At 45.6% G+C, this 23,581-nt stretch overlaps 1 pseudogene; it reads left to right on the top strand.

Annotated features, from left to right (window-relative positions):
- Positions 1-23,581, top strand: part of LOC141248354 (cell surface glycoprotein CD200 receptor 1-B-like) — a 42,778-nt pseudogene that overhangs the window by 4,475 nt on the left and 14,722 nt on the right.

The raw sequence follows: 23,581 nt of genomic DNA, 5'->3' as shown, positions 1-23,581 counted from the left end.
TTTTAATAGCTAGTAAAGGCTAGGTATTCAGCTTGGGGCTGATATTAGTAGCCTGAGAAGCTCCGTGGGTATTACCCCCTTCCCAGGCTTCAAACATCTGCCCCAGCCATCTGCTTTACCTCTGCTAGAGACTAAAATTACGGGGAACCCCACGCCAATTTTTTTTTAAATAAATCCTTTATTTTAACAGTAAATGACAAGTACAGTAATCAACACTATCACTGTACTTATTATATATGTGACTGACATGTTTCTATCTATCTAATCTATGTGTGATGCTCTATTCTTTCTGTTCTAAATTGTCGGGTACCGATGCTGAATTGCCGGCCAGCTTTTTTAAAGAGACGGTGCATGAAAACACTATTATTTTTTTTAATAAATCCTTTAACACTAAATGACAAGTACAGTAACCAACACTGTCACTGTGTGATGCTCTATTCTTTCTGTTCTAAATTGTCGGGTACCGGTGTATGCCGCTGCTGAATTGCCGGCTTTTCATGTTTCACTGTGAGCACTGTTCTCATCGATTTGGGCAACCACGGTAATGCCACAACCACCATGGCTGTGGCATTACAGTGAGTGGCAGACAATCCCTGCATGATGTGAAAAAATCCAGTTACGCTTTTGGTGCACGAACAGTTATCGAACATAACCTCGAACAGCCGAATTTTTTGCAAATCGTTCGCGTTCGTCGAACGACTCGAACACCGCCCAAAACAGCTCGAATTTGAGATTGGCGAACAGTTCTAGTCCAACACCACTCATCTATAGTGATCAAATACTTATTTCATGCAATAAAATGCAATTTAATTATGTAAAGGTCATACAATGTGATTTTCTGTTTATTATTTTAAGATTCTGTCTCTCACAGTTGAAGTGTACCTACGATAAAAATTACAGATCTCTCCATTCTTTGTAGGTGGGAAAACCTTCAAAATCGACAGTGTATCAAATAGTTACTTTCCCCACTGTAGGATGAAAAAAATTCCACTCATCTTCACCCAACCTCCACCTCTCTAGCTGTTTAACTTCTTTGAAAGTTCTGACTGTAAAGCCTCCAATTGGGCTGCAAAACACGCTATTTTCCTCATATCCAAATCATCTTCACTGCTATGTTGTCACATAATATCCGTAGATCCTTTCGTGTAAAAATGCTAACTGTACAGATAATAGCTTTCCCTCTCTTTCTATGTGGCTAAACTGTGAGCTGTGATGTCCCCTCGCTATCCAGATTCACCAGAAAATGGCTGCTGCATTTCCTGCTGCTGGTTTTATACAGGCCACTTTTGGATCATGAACTGAGGCAAGATTGAACAAAAAATTGGCACAGGTAGAGTGGAAATCTTCCCCCAAGGACTAATCTGGCCAAAGTCCCATGCATATTTTAGAGCCATGGGAGTCATAATAGAAGAATACTGTTAGGGTTCTGAAAAATTCAACGCAGGTCTTTGTTGATGGCCGATGTCTAGAGGGTCAGCAGAATTTAATGATTTCAGGGAAAGCTTTGCCACTAACAGAAGTGTGGTGCCCCTGCGGGTCCAGTTGCCACAGAGGTATTGCATCTCAGCCAGAGGTGTGGTACCCCACTCTCAGGTAAGGAGGGAGCACTAACCGGGACCCAACCACTCACATCCAAACTACACCACTCCATGAGGGAGAGCACAGACCCGGTCCCTGTTTGGAAGGTGGAACTAAGTAGAGGAGGTGGGTGGAGGAAGTAGTTTAAGGAAGGACTGAAGGTAGAGGGGACCACGTAGAGTGACAGTGACAGTTTGTGACTTTGGTCACATAACAGAGAGTATAAAAGACAGGTAGAAACATCTAGAAGGGTCCATTCCTGGTTCCAGTCCTTGGAGCTGGAGTTCAGTGAGTGAGGACTGTGGAGGAGGAGGGCCCAGTCAGAGAGAAGGGTGAGGAGAGAAGATAGAAGCAGTGAGAAAGACCTCCAGAGAGAGAAAGGATCTTGGGGGCACAGCAAGTGCGGAGTCCACCCGTGCGTCCGAGTTCACGCTGACCGTGAAGGGATCAGGCCGCAGTAGGGGACGGGCCCCAGACTAGTGGAGGACTGCAAGACTCAGCTAGCAAGCTGGAGGTTGCGGTATCTTCATGTGCTGTAGCCAAAATCCACACACATTCACTGAAAAGGTGGCCATATAGGACAAAAGGGGACAAAAAGGACGTCGCTCAACAAGGCCCACAGCCACTGGCTCAGGACACTGTGTGTGAGGCGCAGGGCAGGAGGGCGAGAGCCAGCGCAGAGAGATGACCCGGGAAGGTACATAAGAAAGGGGTCCCGTTCAAGTGCACGCAAGATATCTGAGAGTTGGCTGGATCACTTCCCCGGAGGACACAGGACTCGGTGGGCTGTTATAATCTGGCCATTGTAACCAAGAACTCCATAACAACTGTGAGTAAACACTTGAAGACTTCACCCCACTGTGTCCTTTACTTAATTGCTGCGTCACCTGCCTTGCACTACAACACCAACATCTCAAATCATTTATTTAACTGCCCTGAGGCCTAGTTCTACCCGTGGAGAGCTGAACCATCTTTTCTGCGTCACCAACAGCCCCAGTGGATCTGAATAGCAGCGGCGGCCGCATATAGACGCATTCCACGGGTGGCGTCACAAATCTTTATCCCAAAAACTTTATTCCCCAATTGACTTTTCTTTATTGACCGCCCTGGGCCACGGACCGGGTCACTGCCGCCGTGACTACCCCAAAAAGGACCGGCCCGGCTACCGAGTACCCCACGGCCCCAGGGGGCGCGTCAGAAGCAATGGTGAGAGTTTATATTTATCTGTTACTTGAAGACCAAGGACTGATGTTGACCATTTCCTAGCCAGTATCTAGGAATGATTGTACAGTGAAGTGAGATCTAGGAGTAGAATCATGATTTTGTAAGAGGAGGTAGTCCCTCCATGCTAAAATTTCAAGGTTTTACTGGACAATACTGTAGAAAATGCATTTGCAGTGTACAGTAGACTAAATCTTTGCTGGCTCTTTGTTGGCGTTCTTCTACAGAAAATTTGACTCTCTGAATTTGTATAGACATATCTTGGGTGACAAAATCAGGAGACTGTAATGGTCTTTGGAAAAATAAGTGCTAACCAAGGAACATGATGGATTTCACCAATTTCTCTTTGTCATTCTCAATGTTAGTTAGCCAGCAAAAAAATCATCCAGAAACACTGGGAGGTGTTTTTGGATCAACTCATCCTTGATGTGCTCATCCAGACCATTCCAGAAGCCAGCCAGCAATGATTTATTATTCCATTTAAATTCTATAGCAAGATTAGTGAGCTGAATTGTGTGTTGGCTCCCCATAGATGTGAAACAAGGAAGATTCTGCTGATGAGCAGCAGAAATTGTGAAGATTACACATTATTTGATCACTCAGTTCCCAAATCGGGGGTAGCAAAGGCCAATGCTTCTCCCAAAAGTAAAGACACAATGAAAGCCACCATAGCTGTTATGAACAAGAATTGGTAGATTATGACTTTAAATTGGTTCATATATTGATTCAGAAACCAGAACTTAGGATTGACTTCATAGTCAAGAAGTTTTGGCAAGAGATTGGCTATGGTGGAGAGACATGTCCAGGTTTTAGGGTGAGAGGAGCGGGGCTGGTAGTGAATGAAATGAAATGTTCTGTACAGTAATTTCGAACAGCTGGTTTTGGTGAATATGCTGAGGAGACACATCTTGAGCCAAATCAGGGAACTTCAAGCATAGATACATCGGCAGGATCCTTGACCTGTGTAAACTAACTAATTGGAGGAGTTTTGGGTGGTCTGGCAACAAAAAGAGCCAAACAGAAACATAGTAGAGCCAAAATTTACATAGAAGAGTCAAGATGAAAATGAAGAGTAGTCCTCCTGAAAAAAAAATCCTAGAAGACATAGCATCCTGTCTGTGGAGGCAGATATTTCAAATGGTGAGAGTTGTAGCACTCCAACTGCCAGCATGTCAGAGGTCATTTATCAAGTAACACGCAAGACGCATTGCTCTTTATTTTGAAACTATTTCATCAAGGTGCTTCAAAGCGTGACTAAGGAACTGAGAGCCGGATAACCATACCATGTAGTAAAACCATCAAGAGTGTATGACAGATGGAAAGTTTGCTGGACAGGAAGCTCAACTCTTAAAATAGCTCTGTATATTGTCTTTCTATTTCTTTCTATAGCAGAATTAAAGCAATGGAGCATCTGCGATCAGTAAGTTTTCTGATGGGTCTGGTTCTCTTGTACCTGGTAGCTGTATCCTCCGGTAAGTGTTCGCTATCACTACAGATAAAAATACTGGAAAGTGAAGAGGGATGGAGGGTAGGGAATCATCTGTAATTCATTGTCTTAAAAAATCTTTCGCTGTTTTCAATGTTTAATCTTAATATGCTTATTCATCTTAAGTAGAAATTTAATTTAATTCCAGTATGTTCACACTCTACATGGGATGGAAAGTTTGAATCCTTGTAAGGTTTATTGTGGGAAGAATATTGTGCATTCATTATTATTTTCTGAGGCTCTTAAGTTGGTAGAGGCATGGCATTGCAAATATGTGGATCATGGAAAGCCATTGCCTACACATCTCTGCAGCTACCTGATGTAATATGTCAGATTATGGACACGTACAGTAGATCACTAATGCATTGATGTGCTCCACTGTTTGATTATCACTGTAGACCAGCGCTATGCAATGCTCAAGTCCTTCATTTACGGGCCAAACTGAGTTATATAAAGCCCTATTTGGCTTTTTTTTAAATGGTAGCTCCTGATGAAGCTCTGAGGGCGAAACGTGAGTTTGGATAATGACTAGTGTTGAGCATTCCGATACTGAAATATCGGGTATCGGCCGATATTCACTGTATCGGAATTCCGATACTTAATTCCGATACTTTTATAATATCGAATACCGGAATCGGAAGTTCCCATAATGCCTGCGCTCTGCAGTGTCTGTGAAGGATGACAAGCTGGATGGCAGCGCTCAGCTGCGATCCAGCTTGTCATCAGAATGCCATCCCAGCGTGGGAGAATTCTCCTGATTGTTTAAAAGCCGGCGGGCGGTATAAAGCCGCCGGCTTTTAAACAATCACGCAGCCCCATACTGCTTCCCCGCAGCCTCCCACCCCGATCCTCCGCTCCCCTCGCCACCTCCAATCCCAATCGTAAATTAGGACCGGGCGGGGAGCGCAGCACCAAGGAGCGAAGGACCCGGGCGGGGAAGCCGGCAGTGAAAAGACTTCACCGCCGGCTTTCCCGTTCTGTGCTGCGCTTTCCCGCCGGTTATTTCAAATGAACAGCTGAGGTATCAGGTGAAGCCGATCAGCTGTTCATTTGAAATAGCCGCGGTGCCCTCAGAGGGTTCATGTGAGTTCATGCTTGACTGCATGAACTCACATCAACTTTCCCACGGCCGCACAGGTCAGCCACTCCTCCCAGACCCGTCATGATTAGTGTGTGTGCGGGGTGTGTGTGTGTGCGGGGTGTGTGTGTGTGCGGGGTGTGTGTGTGTGTGCGGGGTGTGTGTGTGCGGGTGTGTGTGCGGGTGTGTGTGCGGGGTGTCTGTGCGTGCAGGCAGACATAGGCCGATGTGACACTACTACTCCCATCGGCCTATGTCTGTCCCCCGTCCACTCCTGCCAGCAGGATCAGCTCGATGGGAGCAGTAGTTCCCATCAGCCTGATCCTGCTATTTAAATTGCCCTACTGTGTCCCCAATAAATTTTAAATACATGTCATTGGTGGCCAGTGGTTACCTAAAAGAAATTAGTTCATACATTACCTGTCCCCGCCGATCGCCACCTAAAATAAAGTAAAAAATAAAAAACTACACCTATACTCACCTAGACACCTAATTCCCCGAAGCCATCGATCTCCTGTAATAAAATATAAAATAATAAACCACAACCTTATCCTTACCCCTCCGTAGCAGTCCACGAGTGTCCCACGAAGATCTCCAGTTTAGAGCAGCCACATAGAATGTGACCGCTCTGAACCGCTGCCGCCGCTAGAATGACTGGGCCGTAAGGGTTCACCGGAGTTCAGGCAGCGCTGCTCCGGTTAGCTCCTTTACGGCACTGCTGTATCGTGAGAAATTCCCACGGTACAGCACTGCCGTAAAGGAGGTCTCCGGAGCTGCGCTGCCTGAATGCACTCCGGTGACCTCAGTCAGTGGCTCCCGCTGCCGGGAGCGGACGTGTTCCCGGCAGCGTGAGCTTACAGCAGCCATGACAGCTGTCACCATCTCCAGATGTGACAGCTGTGCACGGGAGATCAGCGCAGGAACGTGGACAGGTAACTATTTTTTTTTTAGTAAACTAAGAATGAAATAAAATGGTGTTTTATTTCAAATAAATTATTTTTTTCTGGGTGTAGTGTGTTTTTTCTTTTTAACACTTTGTAGGTTAGTAATGGGGGTGTCATATAGACGGCCATCATTACTAACCTGGGCTTCATGGCAGCTGGCGCTGACATGAACCCCACCACTATTACCCCCTGCCACCGCACCAGGGCAGAGTGGAAGAGCGAGGCTAAGTGCCAGAATTGGCGCATCCTATGGATGCGCCATTTCTGGGGCGGCTGACGGCTGGTGTTTCTAGCCTGGGAGGGGGCCAATATTCATGGCACCCTTCCTGGGCTATTAATATCAGCCCCCAGCTGTCTGCCTAGCCTTTGCTAGCTATTAAAATAGGGGGGACCCCACGTCATTTTTTTTAGGGGGGTCCCCCATTTTAATAGCTAGTAAAGGCTAGGTATTCAGCTGGGGGCTGATATTAGTAGCCTGGGAAGCTCCGTGGGTTTTACCCCCTTCCCAGGCTTCAAACATCTGCCCCAGCCGTCTGCTTAACCTCTGCTAGAGACTAAAATTAGGGGGGATCCCACGCCATTTTTTTTTTAAATAAATCCTTTATTTTAACACTAAATGACATTTGAGGACTTAATAAAGATGCAGTCACTAAATTATTATTTATTTTTTAATAAATTTTTCCCAAAACTTTTGACGTGGGCTTCGCCATATTTTTGTATGCCAGCCAGGTACAGCATCCAGCTTCTATGAACGCGCCATTTTCCGGGGCGGCCGCGGACTGCAATTTTCAGCGGGGGGGGGGGGGCAGAAAGCTTGGGCCTCCCTGCGCTGCAGATTCCATCCCCGAGCTGCCTAGTTGTACCTGGCTGGACACAAAAATAGGGAGAAGCTCCACGTTTTTTTTTTTTTAATTATTTCATGAAATTCTTGAAATAATAAAGAAATAAAGGGCTTCCCTATATTGTTGTGTCTGGCCAGGTACAAATAGGCAGCTGGTGGTTGGGGGCAGCCCGTTCCTGCCTGCTGTACCTGGCTGGACACAAATATAGTGTGAAGCCCCACGTCAATTTTTTTTTAATTATTTCAGGAAATTCATGAAATAATTAAAAAAAAAGTTATCTGGGAGTTGTCTGAGCCCCTCACCTGGTGAGCACAGTACGACGTGGGCAGCCGTTACCTGCAGACGTGGTCTGGATAATAAGAACTGTGAGTAAAGGCCCTGAACTGCATCACTGACTCCGTGTCGTTACTGCTGCTGCCCTGCACCATCACCCCCATCCTCCGCATACACTGCCCTGAGGCTATACTCCTCCCGTGGGGAGTTATGCTACGCTCTGCTGCACCCACAACACCAGCCTTAGCGGTCTGCCCTGTAGCGGCGGTTCACTCTGACCGCAATCCACGGGTGGCGTAGTCGGACATTTAAACATCAAAACCACATAAATAGTTCCGCCACTGGTTTGACCGCCCTGAGCCACGGAACCGGATCGCCGCCACGAAGACTACAACCACCAGCATCCACCAAAAAGGGTCCGGCTCCGGGTGTCCCAAGGCCCAGGGGGTGCGTCAGAACATTTTCATCACCTTTCACAATCACCAATGGGACAAGGCAGGGATGTCCTCTGTCCCCTCTCTTATACATCCTAGTGACGGAGCACCTGCTCTCATCAATTCGCCATAACCCCAATATTAGGTGGATTGAGGTGGGAGGCACCGAGTACAAGTGCTCTCTATTTGCTGATGATGTCCTAGTATATATCACTCAATCACATATATCCATCCCTGCTGTTATGGCTGAAATAGATCACTTTGTTACATGGTAAAATTTTAAAATCAATGCAGCGAAGTCTGAGGCCCTCGATGTCTCCCTCCCTAAATCCATATAGGATTCCATCCAGTCCAACTTTCCCTTTGCCTGGCCCTCACAGGGTATCAAATACTTAGGAATTCCTATTCATAGAGACCTCTCCCATCTATGTTATCTTAATTTTGGGCCCTTTATTGAACAATTCCATACAGACCACGGTTGGCAAGTTAGAACTGTAAGATTCACTACGTGAACCACTGGTGTTTTGTGGAAAAGCACATGTACACCGCGTTCCAAATTATTATGCAAAAAGTGTTTAGGAGTGATAAGGGAAGAATTTGTTTGTTTGTCAGTTAAACTCATTGATGGTGATGTGTGTCAGGGCTCTTTATATCACTGTAAGCAATTGCAGACACCTGTGCTAATTAGTTTGGCAGGTGTGTCCAATGAAAGGCAAGACTACTTAAGAAGGCTCTCTCACATTATTAAGCAGCCTACATTTTCTGCCAAAATGGGAAAGAAAAAGGATGTGTCGGCTGCTGAGAAGCAACAAATTGTGGAGTGTTTAGGTCAAGGCATGACTACAATCAACATTGTGCGATGATCAGGATGAAGTGTCTTGGCAATCAAGAAGTATGTAGCTGATTCACAGTACACACGTGTGCGTGCTGATAAGGGCAAATTGAGGACTCTTTCCTACAGGCAATTACGTCAGGTTGAAAGAGCAGCGGCAAAAAAGCCTTGTCATAGCAGCAGACAAGTTTTTGAAGCTGCTTGTGCCTCCAACGTCCCCCGAACAACAAGATGCAGGGTCCTTCAGAGGTTTGCAGCTGTGCATACGCCATCCTGTCGACCTCCTCTATCCACTTCACACAAGCAGAAACGGCTCCAGTGGGCCAAACATTACATGAAGACTGATTTCAAAACTGTTTTGTTCACGGATGAGTGCCGTGCAGCGCTCGATGGTCCAGATGACCACGGCTACAGCGCCAACAAGGAGGAGGTGGAGTAATGTTTTGGGCTGGAATCATGGGGAGAGAGATTGTCGGCCCCTTTAGGATCCCTGAAGGTGCTAAAGATGAACTCCATAATGTATGTGGATTTTCTCAAACAGCACTTCCTGCCATGGTTCAAGAAGAAGAACCGTGTATTTCACAGCAAGATCATTTTTCTGCATGATAATGCACCATCTCATGCTGCACATAAAACATCTGCATCTCTGGCTGATATGGGCATAAAAGGGGACAAACTTATGGTGTGACCCCCATGCTCCCCTGACCTCTACCCCATTCAGAACCTTTGGAGCATCATTAAAAGGAGTGTCTATGATGGCGGGAGGCAGTTCACATCTAAGCAACAGCTCTGGGAGGGTATTCTGTCCTCATGCAAAACAATTGAAGCAGAAACCATCCAAAACCTGACAAATTCAATGGACGAGAGAGTTCAGAAGCTCCTTTCGAACAAGGGGTCCTATGTGAAAATGTAACATCACCTAGGATAAAGTTTTGAGTTGAAAACTGTTTGATTTCAGTTTCTAACAACCTGCTAATGCTTATAATTTCAAAAATGACCATTTTTTTGGTCTTTATTAAAATGAAAAGGTTGATCGAAAAGTTTGGGGGATCTAAGAGTGTGGCAACCCAGTAGTCATGATTACTTCGAATTCTGACAATATGAGGGTCATGCTGCAGGTAGTGCAGCAAGAAGGCACTTATGTGTCTTGCGCATCTCGGAGCCCCAAAATTATTTTCTGGGCTAGATGCAGCTAAAAATTATTTTTAATTTTAAATCTGGTGAAGCTTATTATAGATGGCCTAATAGGATCAGTGCTGCACACTGCTACAAAGCCCAAATTATTTTCCAGTCAAGATACAGATAAACATGATTAGTAATTTGAAAGCTTAAAACGGTTGGTAGGGTGATTTTAACCAATCATCAAGCTTTTACTCTCCCCAGGATGACACAGGGGTAGAAAAGTCGTTTCGGATCCATGATTTGTTCATCTTTATGAATGTGAGTCTGTCTACATTATCAGTGGAGAGCCGCGTGCGCTTATCTGTCAGCACACCACCAGCAGCGCTGAACACACGTTCAGACAGAACGCTGGCTGCGGGGCATGACAAGATCTCCAAGGCGTAAGTGGCTAGCTCCGGCCATTTATCCAGATTGGAAGCCCAAAAAGAGCAAGGGTCCAGTGACACAGTCGTGGCTTCAATGTTTACTTGGAGATACTCCTGTACCATCGTCTCTAGGCGTTGACTATGTGTCAGACTTCTTGTCTCCTGTGGCCTTGCAAAGGATGGGCTAAAAAAGTGGTGAAATGATTCCGCAAAATTGATGTTACCAGCAGATACTGTGGTTCTGTTACGGTTTGAGTGCTGAACACTTGACGGTCCCACGGTTGGCAAGTTGGAACTGTGAGATTCACTACGTGCACCACTGGTATTTTGTGGAAAAGCACATGTAAGATTCTGCAACAGTCTCTGCTGATACTCCTGCATGCGTGCATCCCTTTCTATGGCAGGAATAATTTCTGCAAATTTACTTTTGTACCGGGGATCTAACAGTGTGGCAACCCAGTAGTCAGGATTATTTCTAATTCTCACAATTCGAGGGTCATGTTGCAGGTAGTGCAGCAAGAAGGCACTCATGTGTGTTGCGCATCCAGGAGCACCAAGTCCCTGTTGTGTTGGTGGCAAGGTAACAATCATGCTTCCTTCCTCTGTCCTCTCCCCCCAACCTCGCACAACAGAAATGTGATCAAGGTCTCCCTCATCTGATGAGTCTTCCATCAGTTCGTCCTCCACTTCTTCCTGGGCTCCTGCACCTTCCTCACTAGTTTGGCTGCTACCATGCGCCCTGGTAAAATCATCTCCCCCACCCTCACATGCCTGCCGCCCTGGTGCTGCCGACCGTCTGGACCTTGCAGATGTTAGCCCTTCCGCATACAACTCCTCCTCCTCTACTTCCTCCACCTCCTCTTGTGCCACCACCTGACTCCAAATTCTGTTTAACATGTGCTCCAGCATGTAAATCACCGGAATAGTCATGCTGATAATGGCATCGTCAGCACTAAACATCTTCGTCGCCATTTCAAAACTGTGCAGAAGGGTGCATAGGTCCCTGATCTGAGACCACTCCTCCAGCGTGATTTGCCCCACCTCTGAATCTCGTTGGCCCAGGCTATACGTCAGAACGTATTGCACCAGGGCTTGTCGGTGCTGCCACAGTCGCTGCAACATGTGCAGAGTTGAATTCCACCGGGTAGGCACATCGCATTTTAGCCGGTGAAGTGGCAGGCCCAACGACTTCTGTAGAGATGTAAGTCGCTGAGCTGCGGGATGCGAACGGCGGAAGTGAGCACACAGCGACCGTGCCCTCTGCAGAAGGCCATCTAGTCTGGGATAGTGGGCTAAAAATTGCTGGACAACCAGGTTCAACACGTGAGCCATACAAGGCACGTGTGTGACATTGCCCCGGCGAAGGGCCGCACCCAGGTTTGCAGCATTGTCGCACACGGCCTTCCCTGGTTTCAGGTCCAGTGGAGACAACCATTCATGAAATTGGTTCTCCAGAGCTGACCACAACTCCTCAGCTGTGTGACTCACATTTCCCAGACATTTCAATGTAAAAACCGCCTGATGACGTTGAGCCCTACTGCCAGCATAGTAAGGAGGTGTGCAGGATCCCTTCTGCGCAGTTAGAAAGCTTGTGGCATGACCAGACAGGCTTTGGGTGCAGGTGGAAGACCGAGAGGAGGTTGAGGAGGCAGAAGCAGTGGAGGAACTTTGACATAAAGAGGATTGACGCACAACTCGTGGGGACGGCAAGACTTGGACAGCAGCCCCTTGTCCTGCTGTCACCATAGTTACCCAGTGCCCAGTCAGCGACATGTAACGCCCCTGTCCATGCCTACTCGTCCAAGTGTCTGTGGTGAAATGCACCCTGTCACACACAGAGTTTCTCAAAGAAGCGGTGATGTTGTGTGCGACATGCTGGTGGAGCGCAGGCACACCTTTCTTTGAGAAGTAGTGCCGACTGGGCATCTGGTACTGGGGCACTGCGACGGACATAAGGTCTCGAAAATCCTCTGTGTCCACCAGGCGGAAAGGCAGCATTTCTGTAGCCAAGAGCTTGCAGATGGTGAAATTCAACCTCTTAGCTTTCTCATGGCTAGGAGGAAATGGTCTTTTACTTGTCCACATCTGAGGGACCGAGGGCTGGCTATTGTGCTTAGACGGGGTTGATAAGGGTGTCCCCGGCAAACTGCCGGTCTGTGAGGAAGATGCAGGCGGACATGTTAGGTTGCCTTGATCCAAAGGTGGTGCTATCGATGTCGGACAGCGCTCAAGACCAGCTGGTGTTACCACCTCCAAAGAAAATGATGACCTGCCAATCACGCTGGCTGTTGCGGGTAAAGAGGTGGCAGGTCTGCGCCCCAAAACAGGTGTGACTGCTGTCCCCCCAGTCACAGAGGATGAAGAGGCCGCGGATGCACAAGATATGGCAGACGGTGGTTGGCCCGGCCGGCTAGACCGCATTGTAGCACACTGAGCTTCCCACTGCAACTTATGCTTCATGTCCATGTGCCGGTTCATGCATGAAGTACTCAAACTATGTATTTTTTGGCCTCTACTTAGCTTTTGCTGACAAATGTTACAGATAACACGAGTTGGGTCATCTTTATCGATCTGAAAAAATGCCCAGGCTATGCAAGGCTTAGCACCCATGCGACCTGAAGAGCCACCACGACTTGTGGTGAGAGGCAGAGTTGTGTTTGAGGATGCAGTTGTTGACGTGCTTCCAGTACTACGTCTCTGTCCAGGAAGGCGCAACCTGACCTCGTCGTCACTAGCATCTTCCTCCACCTCCTCTGCTGACCTCATCTCTTGGCTGACTGTGGGTTGACAGTAAGTGGGATCTCCGACCTCATCATCATCACCCTGTGCGTTATCACACCCGTCGTCCTCAGAGCCAACCTGTTCCTGCCCTGACAAAAAACTAAAGTTGTCGCTCCAATCAGGTATTTGAGTCTTATCATCGTCTTCCTCATTGTCTCCACCAACAGGAGTTACAGTTTGGGAATGAGGGTCTACATTATGGTCAGAACCTTCTGCGTCTGGTCCTGGATCCGACTCATAAAGATTCTGGGCATCAGTGCAGATCATTTCCTCGTCTGGATTCACAGAAGCGCTGGAGTCGACCTCTGATTCCCAGGCTATAGTATGAGTAAACAGCTCTGCAGACTCAACCATCTGTTCTACCTCATACTCAGACGGGCAGCTGGAGATTTGGGAGCTGTGAGGAAGCAAGTGCGATTTGGGTGACACCTTTGAGGACTGGAGTATTTGTGATGTTGAAGTTGATGTGGAGGAGAGCCCACTTAAAGGAGCACTTGATATCCGTTGAAGCACCTGCTGTTTTTGTGCCTCATCTGGAATTTGTAGCGATTGGCGTGGCCGTAAGAAAGGGATCTTATCACATTGTCCGCTAAAAGAAGTAGACATTTTAGTTTGGCTGGAAGATGGTCTTTCTTCTGCACCTACCCCACGGACACAACCTTTTTTCCCCTTCCCAACACGCCTATTCCCCTTTCCACCAGCAGCAGGCCTTTTTCCACTCATTTTGGTGGTTAACTAATTCACAACTCTGGAGTTGTTTGCACAAAAAAACAATGGATGGTAACCGAGCAGAGCTGAGTGGCCAAACTGTGGTATTAGGCCAAAACTATTGGCTGGGTTAGATGCAGAAAAAAATTATTTTTAATTTGCAACCTGATGGAGGTCAGTATAGATGGAGTAATAGACCAAGTCCCACACACCGCTAGAAGCCCAAATATTTTTTCAGAGCTAGATGCAGAAAATTTTTTTATTCAATTTGCAACCTGATGGAGGTCAGTATAGATGGACTAATAGACCAAGTCCCACACACTGCTAGAAGCCCAAATATTTTTTCAGAGCTAGATGCAGAAAAAAATTATTTTTAATTTGCAACCTGATGGAGGTCAGTATAGATGGACTAATAGACCAAGTCCCACACACCGCTAGAAGCCCAAATATTTTTTCAGAGCTAGATGCAGAAAAAAATTATTTTTAATTTGCAACCTGATGGAGGTCAGTATAGATGGACTAATAGACCAAGTCCCACACACCGCTAGAAGCCCAAATATTTTTTCAGAGCTAGATGCAGAAAAAAATTATATTCAATTTGCAACCTGCTGGAGGTCAGTATAGAAGGACTAATAGAACAAGTCCCACACACTGCTAGAAGCCCAAATATTTTTTCAGAGCTAAATGAAGAAAAAAATTATTTTTAATTTGCAACCTGATGGAGGTCAGTATAGATGGACTAATAGACCAAGTCCCACACACTGCTAGAAGCCCAAATATTTTTTCAGAGCTAGATGCAGAAAAAAATTATTTTTAATTTGCAACCTGATGGAGGTCAGTATAGATGGACTAATAGACCAAGTCCCACACACCGCTAGAAGCCCAAATATTTTTTCAGAGCTAGATGCAGAAAAAAATTATTTTTAATTTGCAACCTGATGGAGGTCAGTATAGATGGACTAATAGAACAAGTCCCACACGCTGCTAGAAGCCCAAATATTTTTTCAGAGATAAATGAAGAAAAAAATTATTTTTAATTTGCAACCTGATGGAGGTCAGTATAGATGGACTAATAGACCAAGTCCCACACACTGCTAGAAGCCCAAATATTTTTTCAGAGCTAGATGCAGAAAAAAATTATTTTTAATTTGCAACCTGATGGAGGTCAGTATAGATGGACTAATAGACCAAGTCCCACACACCGCTAGAAGCCCAAATATTTTTTCAGAGCTAGATGCAGAAAAAAATTATATTCAATTTGCAACCTGCTGGAGGTCAGTATAGAAGGACTAATAGAACAAGTCCCACACACTGCTAGAAGCCCAAATATTTTTTCAGAGCTAAATGAAGAAAAAAATTATTTTTAATTTGCAACCTGATGGAGGTCAGTATAGATGGACTAATAGACCAAGTCCCACACACTGCTAGAAGCCCAAATATTTTTTCAGAGCTAGATGCAGAAAAAAATTATTTTTAATTTGCAACCTGATGGAGGTCAGTATAGATGGACTAATAGACCAAGTCCCACACACCGCTAGAAGCCCAAATATTTTTTCAGAGCTAGATGCAGAAAAAAATTATATTCAATTTGCAACCTGCTGGAGGTCAGTATAGAAGGACTAATAGAACAAGTCCCACACACTGCTAGAAGCCCAAATATTTTTTCAGAGCTAGATGCAGAAAAAAATTATATTCAGTTTGCAACCTGATGGAGGTCAGTATAGATGGACTAATAGAATGATGCTATGCCCAAAAGATTTTACTTCACTAGGTGCAGTAAAAAAATTGGTATTCTATACACAGGTGGTATATCTTGCAACACAGATAGGCTACTCCACTGACTAACACACTCTGCAATAGGCCAAAAAGGATTAGCTTTGCTAGATTCAGCCAAATGCTGTGAAAAAAACTTGCACAGCACTGGCACAGACCTGCCTGGCAAAAACTGATAGGAACTGATGTAACCTAGTCCTGAAAAGGACTCCAATTACAATTAGTCTTTACTCCCACAATCTATCTATTTAAGAGCACAGACCTGCCTGATAAAAGTCGTAGGAAATGCTGTAACCTAGTCCTTAAAAGGACTGCAATCACAACTCTTCCCTACTCCCAAGCTATCTGTAGATTTGTGTGAAATTTGGCTTGAAATTAACAAGGTATAGCACACACAGCAACAGCGGTGCCGTCTAACACGCAGCTGCAGCAGTGAGAAAATGGTGGCGACGGGGAAAATGGCTTGGTCTTATAGGGCAAGGACATGTGACATACACTGCCAATCACACATGCCCTTGCTTGTGTGACAAAAAGCACTTCGCTCCGTGTGTGCGCTGCTGATAGGCTGACAGATTGCACCTCCCCACTGCAAATGCGGGAAAGAGAAAAAAAAATGGAGATCTTCATTGTTCCTGCAGAGATCCATCCCCTGCCCCTCCCCCCGCCCCGCTGTACACTCAAACTGCGTATTAACATTAATTTTCATCATTACTGAGAAAAAATCCAGTTATGATTTTGGTGCACGAACAGTTATCGAACATAACCTCGAACAGCCGAATTTTTCTCAAATTGTTCGTGTTCGCCGACCGGCTCGAACACCGCCCAAAACAGCTCGAATTTGAGATTGGCGAACAGTTCGAGTAGAACAACGCTCATCTCTAGTGGTCATGTCTAATATTGGCGTGACCCCATGAATTTCGGGCTTAGGCCCAGCTGATAATGCCAAGCTGGCCTTAACCCCTTTATTACCCAGTGAGCCACCGCACCAGGGCCCTGGATGAGTTGGGTACAGCGCCAGAAGATGGCGCTTCTATGAACGCGCCATTTTCCGGGGCGGCTGCGGACTGCAATTTGCAGCGGGTGGGGCCCAGAAAGCTTGGGCCTCCCTGCGCTGCAGATTCCAGCCCCCAGCTGCCTAGTTGTACCTGGTTGGACACAAAAATAGGGCGAAGCCCCACGTTTTTTTTTTTTAAATTCATGAAATTCATGGAATAATTAAGAAAAAAAGGGCTTCCCTATATTGTTGTGTCCGGCTAGGTGCAAATAGGCAGCTGGTGGTTGGGGGCAGCCCGTTCCTGCCTGCTGTACCTGACTGGACACAAATATAGGGCGAAGCCCCACATCAATTTTTTTTAATTATTTCATGAATTTCATGAAATAATTTAAAAAAAAAATGCGTGGGGCTTCGCCCTATTTTTGTGCCCAGCCAGGTACAACTAGGCAGCTGGGGGCTGGAATCCGCAGCGCAGGGAGACCCAAGCTTTCTGGGCCACCCCCGCTGCAAATTGCAGTCCGCAGCCGCCCCAGAAAATGGCGCGTTCATAGAAGCGCCATCTTCTGGCGCTGTACCCAACTCATCCAGGGCCCTGGTGCGGTGGCTCACTGGGTAATAAAGGGGTTAAGGCCAGCTTGGCATTATCAGCTGGCCCTAAGCCCAAATTTCATGGGGTCACGCCAATATTAGACATGACCACCATGAATTTCTAGTAAAGTATTTAAAAAAACACAACACCCAGAAAAAAGTCCTTTAATTGAAATAAACACACAATTCTTTATTGTTCTAAATTAAACCATACTTACCGTCACACCCATTCCAGCTGAAGCCAACGATCTCCTGCAATAAAAGTAAAATAATAAAGCAACATCATCCTTACCTTTCCATGGCTCCCACGACAGCTTCAGCTCTGCTACATCGAGATGACAGGCTGGACCGCAGCAGAACGCTGCCATCCATCCTGTCATCCCGCAGACACTGAGAAGCGCAGGCATACTTCCACTCCTCAGTGTCTGGCTGTGACAGCATCCAGATGAGCCGAGGTCATGTCCAATGAACTCAGCTCACCTCATGTACGTCACTGACAGCGTGGGAAAATTCTCCTGCACTCAGCACTTCAGCGTGAGAATTTTCCCACGCTGTCAGTGACGTGCATGAGGTGAGCTGAGTTCATTGGACATGACCTCACCTCATGTATGTCACTGACAGCGTGGGAGAATTCTCACGCTGAAGCGCTGAGTGCAGGAGAATTTTCCCACGCTGTCAGTGACGTGCATGAGGTGAGCTGAGTTCATTGGACATGAACTCGGCTCATCTGGATGACGTCACAGAGAGACACTGAGGAGCGCAAGCATGCCTGCGCTTCTCAGTGTCTGCGGGATGACAGGCTGGATGGCAGCTTTCTGCTGCGGTCCAGCCTGTCATCTCGATGTAGCAGAGCTGGAGCTGTCCTGGGAACCATCGAAAGGTAAGGATGAGGTTGCTTTATTATTTTTCTTTTATTGCAGGAGATCGTTGGCTTCAGCTGGAATGGGCGTGATGGTAAGTATGGTTTAATTTAGAACAATAAAGAATTGTGTCTTTATTTCAATTAAAGGACTTTACTCTGGGTGTTTGTGTTTTCTTTTAACTTTGACTATGGGGTTAGTAATGGGGGTGTCTTATAGACGCCTCTCCATTACTAACCTGGGCTTGATGTCAGCTGGCATTATAAGCTGACATCAACCCCAACCCTATTACCCCCTGCCACCGCACCAGGGCAGCGTGGAAGAGCGAGGCTAAGTGCCAGAATTGGCGCATCCTATGGATGCGCCATTTCTGGGGCGGCTGACGGCTGGTGTTTCTAGCCTGGGAGGGGGCCAATATTCATGGCACCCTTCCTGGGCTATTAATATCAGCCCCCAGCTGTCTGCCTAGCCTGTGCTAGCTATTAAATTAGGGGGGACCCCACGTTATTTTTTTGGGGGGGTTCCCCCATTTTAATAGCTAGTAAAGGCTAGGTATTCAGCTGGGGGCTGATATTAGTAGCCTGGGAAGCTCCGTGGGTATTACCCCCTTCCCAGGCTTCAAACATTTGCCCCAGCTGTCTGTGTAACCTCCGCTAGAGCCTAAAATTAAGGGGAACCCCACGCCAATTTTTTTTTAAATAAATCCTTTATTTTAACACTAAATGACAAGTACAGTAATCAACACTATCACTGTACTTCATACATATGTGACTGACATGTTTCTATCTATCTAATCTATGTGTGATTCTCTATTCCTTCTATTCTAAATTGTCGGGTACAGATGCTGAATTGCCGGCCGGCTTTCTTAAAGAGACGGTGCATGAAAACACTATTATTTTTTTAAATAAATCCTTTACACTAAATGACAAGTACAGTAAGCAACACTGTCACTGTACTTCATATATATGTGACTGACATGTTTCTATCTATCTAATCTATGTGTGAAGCTCTATTCTTTCTGTTATAAATTGTCGGGTACCGCTGCTGAATTGCCGGCCGGCTTTTTTAAAGAGACGGTGCACGAAAACACTAATATTTTTTTTAATAAATCCTTTACACTAAATGACAAGTACAGTAAGCAACACTGTCACTGTACTTCATATATATGTGACTGACATGTTTCTATCTATCTAATCTATGTGTGAAGCTCTATTCTTTCTGTTGTAAATTGTCGGGTACCGGTGTATGCCGCTGATGAATTGCCGGCTTTTCATGTCATTCTACATTATTCTTAGTTGTTTTACTTCATGTAGAATTAACCTACAAGGAAAGAAAGGGTTTATTTTCATTCCGATATTAGTGTCCCATTGACTTGCATTGGTTTCCGGTATCGGAATCGGCGATATCCGATACTTTTTGGGTATCGGCCCGATCCAATCCGATACGATATTTCCTGATATCGGAAGGTATCGCTCAACACTAATAATGACTGTAACATCTGCCCTTCGTGGCGAAGGATGAGATTTTCTAACATGATTTGTTATTGTAAATTGGTTGCTGGGTATAGGGGAAGAATCCATATTATATACATAGAAATAGTTGTAAGTGTAGTTGCTGTACATGGTACATTGAAATGGTAGTAGATGTTTATGTGAATACTGCATGCCTACATAATATCTATGTACCCTGTACAATATTACTGATGTGGGGTGCAATTGCAAGGGGTTAAACATCTCTACCTGTTTAATCTTCAACACAGGCTCAAAACTGAGGATAAAATACACCAAACACAGTCCAACCAGATACACAAAACTGGGATGATGAGCTCCTAAAAATATACACTAATCTCGGACAGGGAAAGAATTAAAGTCTCAGAAAGTCTATGGATTCCTTAGGCTAAACTCATTGACGTTTTATACTTTAACCCATTTGACGACATCTGCCGTACATTTCTGAAGGATGTGAACACTACTTGTTTGGAGTAAGGTGCCATTAGTGGTGTTATGGCTACCATGTTTGTACATCTATGGAGGCTAGTAGAGCAGTAAATCGTATAGAGAATTCAAGCCCCAGAAAGAGACTGATTAAAATGTAAAAAACATTAAACAATATTTGAAAAAAATATATACATAAAATAAGTATTGAACACTTCATCAATTTTCTAGGTAAATATATTTTTTAAAGGTGCCATTGACATGAAATTATCACTAGATGTCGGTGACAAGTCATCCAATCCACACAGACAAAGATATTCACCATAGATGTCCACAAATTCAATTATGTAAAAAAATGAGCAATAACACAGGAAAAAAGTATTGAACACATGAAGAATGAGAAGTGCAAAAAAAGCCATGGAAAGTCCTGACACCGTCTGAAATCTATCAGTAATTATAAAGCAATCCTGCCACTTAGTGACAATATCAGCTGGTTCAACTGATGGCCTATAAAAAGGTTTCTCATTACCAAGATCATGATTGGTAAAACCAGTGACCCGTCTAAAGACCTTTGCAACCTTATTGTTGTAAAATATACTGATGACATTGTTTACAGAAGAATTTCTAAACTACTGAAGATTCCAGTGAGCACTGTTGGGGCCATAATCTGGAAGTGGAAGAACAGGATTTCACCATAAACTGGCCATGACCAGGTGCTGCCTGCTTTATATCAACCTCTATTTCCCCAAACAAAAAAAGCAGAATCTATTAACAACATAAACATATTTGGTATCACATCAAAAGTAGTTGCCAAAGTAATAAAATATTAAGGTATTTAGTCCATACGGTATGTTTTTCAGTACATTATATTGCAAAATGAACGGTCCAACAAAATTCCGGCCCACATAAGACTGCGAATATTGAAAAAATATGAATAAGTTATGACTCTTGGAAGAAGGGGAAGGAAAAATGAAAGTCAAAAAATTCCAAATTGCTTCATTACTATTAAATATGTAAAGCTTATAACAACAATAACAACAACAATATAGAAAGAGACGAGACAGTATACATCACATGTAAAATATAATAAAAGGGAGAAGAAATGACAGTCTCCCTCTTCTCTTAACCCATCTCAGCCCTGGTTGTCAGACATATACAATTCTATAACATTTTCCACTACAGTCAGTAATAATCAGATAATTGTGGACGCATGATTGTTTCACTATCCAACATGAATTTTTTACTTTCAGTTATTGTGAAGGTGAGAAGAGGTGATCCTACTGTTCTGCAGTGTGAGGTTGATCCTGGAGACACGTTACTATCAGTTATATGGAAGCTTCATCTATATCATTCATCCTGTGTAATATCATATAAAATAGAGGAGGATAATACAAAGGCGTCATACAGCTCCTGCAGCGCAAGAATGAGATGTGACCATTTATCACTGACCATCAATAACACAGATATCTGATGAAGGGACGTACACTTGTCAAGTGGTGAATGATAATGACACAATTACCGGATACTTCTTACTACAAGTATTAGGTGAGTAACGACTGGTATTATAGCTCTTACCTAAAGGCTGCTACTTAAGAAGGATAATTTACGTGTGTCTATGTAACAAACTATATCACACTCTATGTTATAACTGTTAATTCTATTTTATTCTATCATTATTTATACTCAATAAAATTTAAAGAGCATTTTGTATAAAAAAAAAAGTTGTAATAAAAGGGCTCATGATATTCTGGCAAGAGGAAGCTTTCATCTAGCTGTTAGGTAAGTGATGGTCACTGAAGTTGACGCACCCCCTGGGCCGTGTGTGTAGGGGAATACCCGGAGCCAGGTCTCTGTGTAATACTGGGGGTTGTAGTCTCCGTGGCGGTGACCCGGTCCCGTGGCTCAGGGTGGTCAAACCAGTGGCGGATCTGTTTCTTTGGTTTTGTAATATTTAAATGTCCGACTACGCCACCCGTGGATTGCGGTCACTGAGAACCACCGCTGTGCGGCAGACCGCTGAGGCTGATATTGTGTGCGCAGCAGAGGGTAGTATAACTTCCCACGGGAGGAGTATAGCCTCAGCGCAGCGTCGGTAGATGGTGAGGGTTGTGGTGCATGGGCGCAGCAGAAATGACTCAGAGTCCGTGCAGTGCAGTTCAGGGTCTTTACTGTTGGTAATAAAGAAGGCCCTGCCGGGAGTACTGGCTAACATTAGAGGCCTGGTCAGTCTGTGAGCGAACAAGAGTCCCCCTGATCAGGTGGAGGTGTAGGCCTTTCCCGTCTGACTGCACTCTTCCTGGCTACCCTGCTGTAGTCGTGTAGTAGCCCACGTCCCTGAGTGTACCGTGTGGTGCTCACCCGTATGACTGGTGACTTGGGGCCTTTGGTGCCTTCCGCTCCTCGATGGCGGTGCCGGTCCCTTGCGTGTGACTGAGCCTCCGGGCTTTCTATGGCCAGAGGACCTGAAATCCCCTGCCAGGTGGTTTCTGCTGCTGGGTGTAGATATCCCCACAGTCTCGGACTCCGTGTGTCCGGTTCTCGGCGTCTTCTGCCAGGACGAGCTCTGCTCCAGTCCCTGGTCTTCAGCTCCTGGCTCCTATAGAGCTCCTTGCTGCTGCTCTGTCCCTTCTCTGGAACTAGACTCGACTCTCTAACCCAGCCCCAGATCCAGTTTATAAAGGGCAGGTTCCTCCCCTCCCTGGACTGGGGCAGGAGGTGTGGAATGCAATATTGCTCCTGACCAGGAAAACCCATGCTCGCTGTCAGACATGGTATTTCTACCACTGTGGCAACCAGACCCCTGGGGTGCCACATTCCCCCCTAGTAAATTTTAGTAGTCCGGGACTAAACACATTTTATGAAAACATAACAGGGTATAAGCAATAACACAACATATATACAAGAAGTTTAGTCTTTTTAGGTCACGGCGCTCCCGTAAACAGGTGTCCATGTCACCCGAGATGCATTTTGAGGGACCCGTCACAAACCCTCCACGTAGGCCCTGGGGTGGCTACAGGGCATCGATGATCCGGCGTTGGACCACATCTTCAGCCACCTCCACGGGTTTTTGTTCTGTGGTCTGGGACAAAAAAGGGGCACTTTACAGGTGCAACTATATACAAGGCACAGTTCCGGTTATTCATTGTCCATAACCTGTTAGTCCATGAACCCTGTCGGGTAACTAGAAAAACACAATTAGTATGCAGGCAACAAACATTTTAACATTTGCAATATACAGGCATTGATATTGACTCGCCCCCTGGGCCGTGGGGCACTCGGATCCGGGCAGTAGGGGAACGATGGGAGTAGTAGTGGCAACCCGGTTCCGTGGCTCAGGGTGGTCAGGCCAGTGGTAGTCCGTTTTGTGCTGTTAACAATGTCCGACTACGCCACCCGTGGATTTGCGGTTATTAGGAACCGCCGCTGCATGCAGACCGCTGGGGCTGATGAGGTGTGCAGCTAGGGTAGTGTGACTCCCCACGGGAAGAGTGCGGCCCCAGGGCAGTATATTGGATGTTGGGAGTGATGGTAGTGAGAGTCCCAGTGCTGATAGTGCTGGAGGCGCGAAGGAGCACACAGACAATAGGTTGCAGTCCAGGGTCTTTACTGAAACAGGTAAACTGACCCATAAACAGTCCCAGCTAGGAGGGGACCTGGATGTCTGAGAGCAACGGGGAAATTGGCCCTGGTCAGGGTGAGGGTGTAGGC

The sequence above is a fragment of the Phyllobates terribilis genome, unplaced genomic scaffold, assembly GCF_046119375.1.
Source record: "Phyllobates terribilis strain yellow unplaced genomic scaffold, ASM4611937v1 Scaffold_2__4_contigs__length_985480577, whole genome shotgun sequence".
Lineage (NCBI taxonomy): Eukaryota > Metazoa > Chordata > Amphibia > Anura > Dendrobatidae > Phyllobates > Phyllobates terribilis.
Note: the sequence above shows the minus strand (reverse complement) of the source record. Positions and strands in the feature narration are given on the sequence as shown.